Source organism: Myxocyprinus asiaticus, chromosome 29 (genome assembly GCF_019703515.2).
Source record: "Myxocyprinus asiaticus isolate MX2 ecotype Aquarium Trade chromosome 29, UBuf_Myxa_2, whole genome shotgun sequence".
NCBI classification, from domain to species: domain Eukaryota; kingdom Metazoa; phylum Chordata; class Actinopteri; order Cypriniformes; family Catostomidae; genus Myxocyprinus; species Myxocyprinus asiaticus.
In genome coordinates this window covers 22267447-22273776 of record NC_059372.1, presented here as the reverse complement: position 1 = coordinate 22273776, position 6330 = coordinate 22267447, and positions in this window count along the sequence as shown.

Sequence of the window (6330 nt, the reverse complement as noted above, 5' to 3'; positions counted from 1 at the left end):
CCCACCATCTCTCTTTCATTCACTCAGTCACTCTCTCTCTTTCAATAAACCGACACAATGTAGACTGAAATGGAGAAAGAAATCAGTTCTAGATTGCTTTGAATATTTTTACAGCTGCATTTTCATTGCAAAGCACATAACAAATAAATAAATAATTAAATAAAGAAAGAATTAAGCTTTAAGAATAGGTGATTTATGACTTTAATTGATTTATGACTGATTATGAGATAGTTTCAGCCTCCAAATTAAGACATTTATATAAAATTTTCAACAAAAAAGAAATAGACAGTATAAGAAAACTTTACAACTGTAATTTTAACAATAGTTTACCGTAGAAATGTTATTTATTCTCTCGTTAAACATCAAATTAATTTTTTTACTGTTAATTATATGGTAAAATTATACTTTTTGCATCTAATATATATATATATATATATATATATATATATATATATATATATATATATATATATATATATACACAAGTGCATCTCAATAAATTAGAATGTCGTGGAAAAGTTCATTTATTTCAGTAATTCAACTCAAATTGTGAAACTCGTGTATTAAATAAATTCAATGCACACAGACTGAAGTAGTTTAAGTCTTTGGTTCTTTTAATTGTGATGCTTTTGGCTCACATTTAACAAAAACCCACCAATTCACTATCTCAAAAAATTAGAATATGGTGACATGCCAATCAGCTAATCAACTCAAAACACCTGCAAAGGTTTCCTGAGCCTTCAAAATGGTCTCTCAGTTTGGTTCACTAGTCTACACAATCATGGGGAAGACTGCTGATCTGACAGTTGTCCAGAAGACAATCATTGACACCCTTCACAAGGAGGGTAAGCCACAAACATTCATTGCCAAAGAAGCTGGCTGTTCACAGAGTGTTGTATCCAAGCATGTTAACAGAAAGTTGAGTGGAAGGAAAAAGTGTGGAAGAAAAAGATGCACAACCAACCGAGAGAACCGCAGCCTTATGATTGTCAAGCAAAATCGATTCAAGAATTTGGGTGAACTTCACAAGGAATGGACTGAGGCTGGGGTCAAGGCATCAAGAGCCACCACACACAGACGTGTCAAGAAATTTGGCTACAGTTGTCGTATTCCTCTTGTTAAGCCACTCCTGAACCACAGACAACGTCAGAGGCGTCTTACCTGGGCTAAGGAGAAGAAGAACTGGACTGTTGCCCAGTGTTCCAAAGTCCTCTTTTCAGATGAGAGCAAGTTTTGTATTTCATTTGGAAACCAAGGTCCTAGAGTCTGGAGGAAGGGTGGAGAAGCTCATAGCCCAAGTTGCTTGAAGTCCAGTGTTAAGTTTACACAGTCTGTGATGATTTCGGGTGCAATGTCATCTGCTGGTGTTGGTCCATTGTGTTTTTTGAAAACCAAATCACTGCACCCATTTACCAAGAAATTTTGGAGCACTTCATGCTTCCTTCTGCTGACCAGCTTTTTAAAGATGCTGATTTCATTTTCCAGCAGGATTTGGCACCTGCCCACACTGCCAAAAGCACCAAAAGTTGGTTAAATGACCATGGTGTTGGTGTGCTTGACTGGCCAGCAAACTCACCAGACCTGAACCCCATAGAGAATCTTTGGGGTATTGTCAAGAGGAAAATGAGAAACAAGAGACCAAAACAATTCAGATGAGCTGAAGGCCACTGTCAAAGAAACCTGGGCTTCCATACCACCTCAGCAGTGCCACAAACTGATCACCTCCATGCCACGCCGAATTGAGGCAGTAATTAAAGCAAAAGGAGCCCCTACCAAGTATTGAGTACATATACAGTAAATGAACATCTTTCCAGAAGGCCAACAATTCACTAAAAATGTTTTTTTTATTGGTCTTATGATGTATTCTAATTTTTTGAGATAGTGAATTGGTGGGTTTTTGTTAAATGTGAGCCAAAATCATCACAATTAAAAGAACCAAAGACTTAAACTACTTCAGTCTGTGTGCACTGAATTTATTTAATACACGAGTTTCACAATTTGAGTTGAATTACTGAAATAAATGAACTTTTCCACGACATTCTAATTTATTGAGATGCACCTGTGTGTGTGTATATATATATATATATATATATATATATATATATATATATATATATACACACACACAATATTTAACCATAAAATTACATATATTCTCTTGTTGAATATCTTAAAATGTTTTACCTTTTATGTTAAGGTAACTACCCATTAACAAATTAACTTTTTTTTACTGTAGCATTTAAATGTTTTTTTACTGTTAATATGACCATTATTACCTATCCATTATTATATAAGATACAGTTGTCATCATTGTAACATTTAACCTGCATGTAAGTTGTTTAACAGTCCTCCAAATTACCTTTATCCTCTTATCCACATCCACACCTGCAGGGACATCTTTGCAAAGTTCCTCTTATATTAACCATCTACAAAATAAGCACAGATGTGATGGAAAAGACTAATGAATGTAAGTTTTTTTATTTTATTTTTTTTTTTTACAATGACTCATGTTTCTTTTAAGGTTTACGTGAGTGTTCAAATCCAAACTACGAAAAAAAAAATACAGGAAAGTTACATGAGTTGTTTATGTGTTAGAAACTCTTGTGATTATTAACATTGATTATAACATGATTTTGCATAATTGTAACCATAATGTGCACTGTACTGAGCACATACCCTAATGGAGATTAATTTAAAAGTTTTCTTTAACATACTATTTTCAGGACAAAACGGTTATATCTTCTGTTCAACACACTATTTAACAATAAGAAACATTTAGCATTTATCAAAATTAGCATTGCGCATTAATTTTCTGTTAAAACCATTGATATATAATATAGAACTGGATTGCTCATGACGTCATATCAGTGAAGCCACTCCTCCGCCATATTGCTATGCCCAAACACTCCAATGTCCCTACTGACATAATAGGAAATCATCTCATTTCAGTGAGTAAACATTAGTCATTCAATCACCGATTTTATATCTGAAATCTGTATGTACAACCCTACAACACAAACATCCTACATGAAATTATTTATTTAAAGTCGAGAATTTTTCCTGTTTGAAAGCCAGAGGGAGTTATGTTTATCTGTATCAAACAGTATCCATCACTAACAAACTTCATCAGCGAACAGATCAGCTGATTGTAAACAAGTTCACTGAAACTGAGGTTAGATACAAACAGACATTATTTCATATTTATTGTGATAATCGAAGTGTTCAATTACTTGTTTTATATTATCATCAAAAAAGTGCCTTGTTCTCGCAGTCACTTGAATAAGAGCGCACACTCTCTCTCCCTCTATCACATGCGCAGAGAGGAAGATCAGCAAAGCAAAGCTGGTTAAAATTAATCAGATACACTATGTTGAAATGGCAAACGAACACGTAATTTATGACATGTATCTATGTAAGACTACAGTGAGCACTTCAGTATGAAAACAGGCAAATCCCGGTTTTACTTTTTTAGTAAACAGACATGTTGTAACCCCAAAACAAGCAAATATTACAGCTTTTCATACTTGCATTACAACTTGTGTATAGTTTTGCTGCTTTCTTTGGTGATTGTTGTGCTGTACTGATAGACTGAACACCTGGGCAGGTGAATGCTCTGACATTGTGATCCGCTTATATCCTTTCCCTCATAACTAATATTATCCATAACAGCTAATTAAACATTAAACATGATTGTCACTACACTAGAGGGCGAAATGCAACTGTATCCACGGGTCGGAAAGGGTGAAATGGGGCTGTTTTCACTTGTCAGTCATCGATGCTCTATGAGAGTTTGGGCATACTAAGATGGCCGCTCGAACACTTCCGGTGGCTTCACCTCCTGCTGGCAGTTTTACGTTGCATCAGTGATCCAGTTCTATATATATATCTGGTTAAAACATAAAAAAATAAGATGATTTTGTCAACTTTTTAAAGCAGGTAGATTTTCCATTTTCCTCAATTTTATTTTTATTTTTATTAATTTATTAATATTGCTTTATTTATTCTGTGGAGTCTTTTGTTAACGACATCGTTAACATGTACATAACGTGTCTCGTTTGGAAGGCTGCGTCCTCCGGAGGTTGCATTTGTCGGCAGCATACGTCATCGAGGCTGTCTCGTTTCACAAAAGCCAGTAGGACACTTGGAATGCAGCCTTCGAATGCGACCTTCTTTCAAGGGAATTCGGAGGATGCATAAGGTGTATCCTTCGTGGGCACTCACAATCCACAATTCTTTGCTTCAATGGAAATGTCTAAAAAAAATATAACACCAATTTGGCTGTAAATATGATGTTCAAATGCAAGGAATGTTAATTCCTAAGTTGAAGTACCTCAGTAGATGGGTGTTTTTATATATATATATATATATATATATATATATATATATATATATATATATATATATAATTAAAATAAAGTATTAGACTAAAATTACACCCGCATAATCTATTTTCTTTTCTCTTTACATATTTATAACTCTCCTAAAATGTACCTCATGCATTCCCTTCTAAAGGGACTTTGTTCCCTTCTCACTCAATGTGCTTGGGCTTGTTAAAGAGTGGCGTGCTGTCATAGCAACCATGTTACGTTCCGTTTCAGTTTGTCCTACGAAGGCTGTCTCGTTTAAACGAGATTTGTTTAAAGGAGGACACTCGGTATACTGCAGCCTTCGAAACGAGACACAGCCCAGTCCCCAACGGTCTCTTGCACTTGCGGTCCATGTTGTTGTGATTAGTTTGTACCACATGCTGTAAATGGACTATCGAAGGTATCAATCGATTATTATATTTTTCATTCGGATGAGGTCACAAAAGGGAGCCCTGCCATTTAAAAAGTACTGAAATGTAACGTCACGGTCCACGGAAATGACGGTTAACAAACTTACCGGCAACATTAGCTGTGAACATGGCAACAGACCTTTTTCACAGACTGTGATGACGCGTTTCCGTCTTATTTAGCGGCGTAAATCTCGTATTTTTATTTTTATTTTTTATTGTTATAATTTTTTAAAATATTGAGCGTAAATTTATAACATTATGCTTTGTGTTATATCACCCTGGGATTAGTTTTAAAAAACGAATTACCACAGCTGCCAGGAGGTTTCTATTACAGCTGCTGAGAGAGTGACAGTAAATTTTGGCATCTTCTCCCATTTTACTGTCTTAATCCACCGCTCTCTCTATTTTTTTTTCCTCTTCTGGAAAGTCATTCAAACGTATTAGTGGATTTTTTCTTTTGGCCTTGGAGCAAATAGGTAAGTGAAAATAATATTTGCTGTGATCTCCCATTCACTCCCAGTCACCGCTGTCGAAGTTTACCCTGCAAACGTTTATTTCCACCTTCCAAAACCCGGAGTGTGAAAACGGTCTGTAGTCATAACTGACAGCATGCGGTAGTTTAAAAATGTCAACTCCGTTCCTGTTTCTTCATTTGTTTCTCTTCATTCAGTCACACCTGACATCTTAAAACACGTCCAAAGGTATACGCTTATTAAATTATTCATTAAAGGATCATTTTGAATGCTCAAATGTCGTTATTTACACTTCTGCTTAAAATAATATTCCGGGTTCAATGCAAGTTAAACTCAATCGACAGCATTTGTGGCATAATAATTATTACCACAAAAATTTATTTTCACTTGCCCTTACTTTTATTAAAAATAAAAAAAAATAAAAAATAAATAAATAAATAAAAAAGCAAAAATCTGAGTTGCAATGAGGCACTTAATGGAAGTGAATGGGGCCGATATGTAAACGTTAAAATACTCACTGTTTCAAAAGTATGACCACAAGACACAAACAATATGTGTGTTAACATGATTTGAGTGTGATAAAAATCGCTTACGAACCCTTTCTTTGTAAAGTTATAGCCAACTTTAAACTTTGTTGCCATGGTGATGTAATGACAATAAACCCTAAAATGACTGTAAAAATGACAATTTAAACAACTTTACAGTTCAAATAATAGAAGAGTTTTAACAGAAGATTCAATGTAAGTGCTTTTATAAAATTATAAAGCTTCATATTTCTGCTTTTAAACCATACAAAAATTGGCCCCATACACTTCCATTGTAAGTGCCTCACTGTAACTTTGAAGCAGGGATGAGTCAAAAGATTATTATTTTTATTTATTAATTTATTTTTTATTTTTTTGTGGTAATCACCCAAAAAAACAAACAAAAAAAACAAAAAAAAAAACAGCATGTAATAATTACTCTCCTTAATGTCGTTCCAAACCAGTGACATTCTTTCTTTTGCAGAATACAAAAATAAATGTTTTAACACTTTTCATCGCTGTGCACTAAAGTATTTTAATATTGATATTTTTCAGA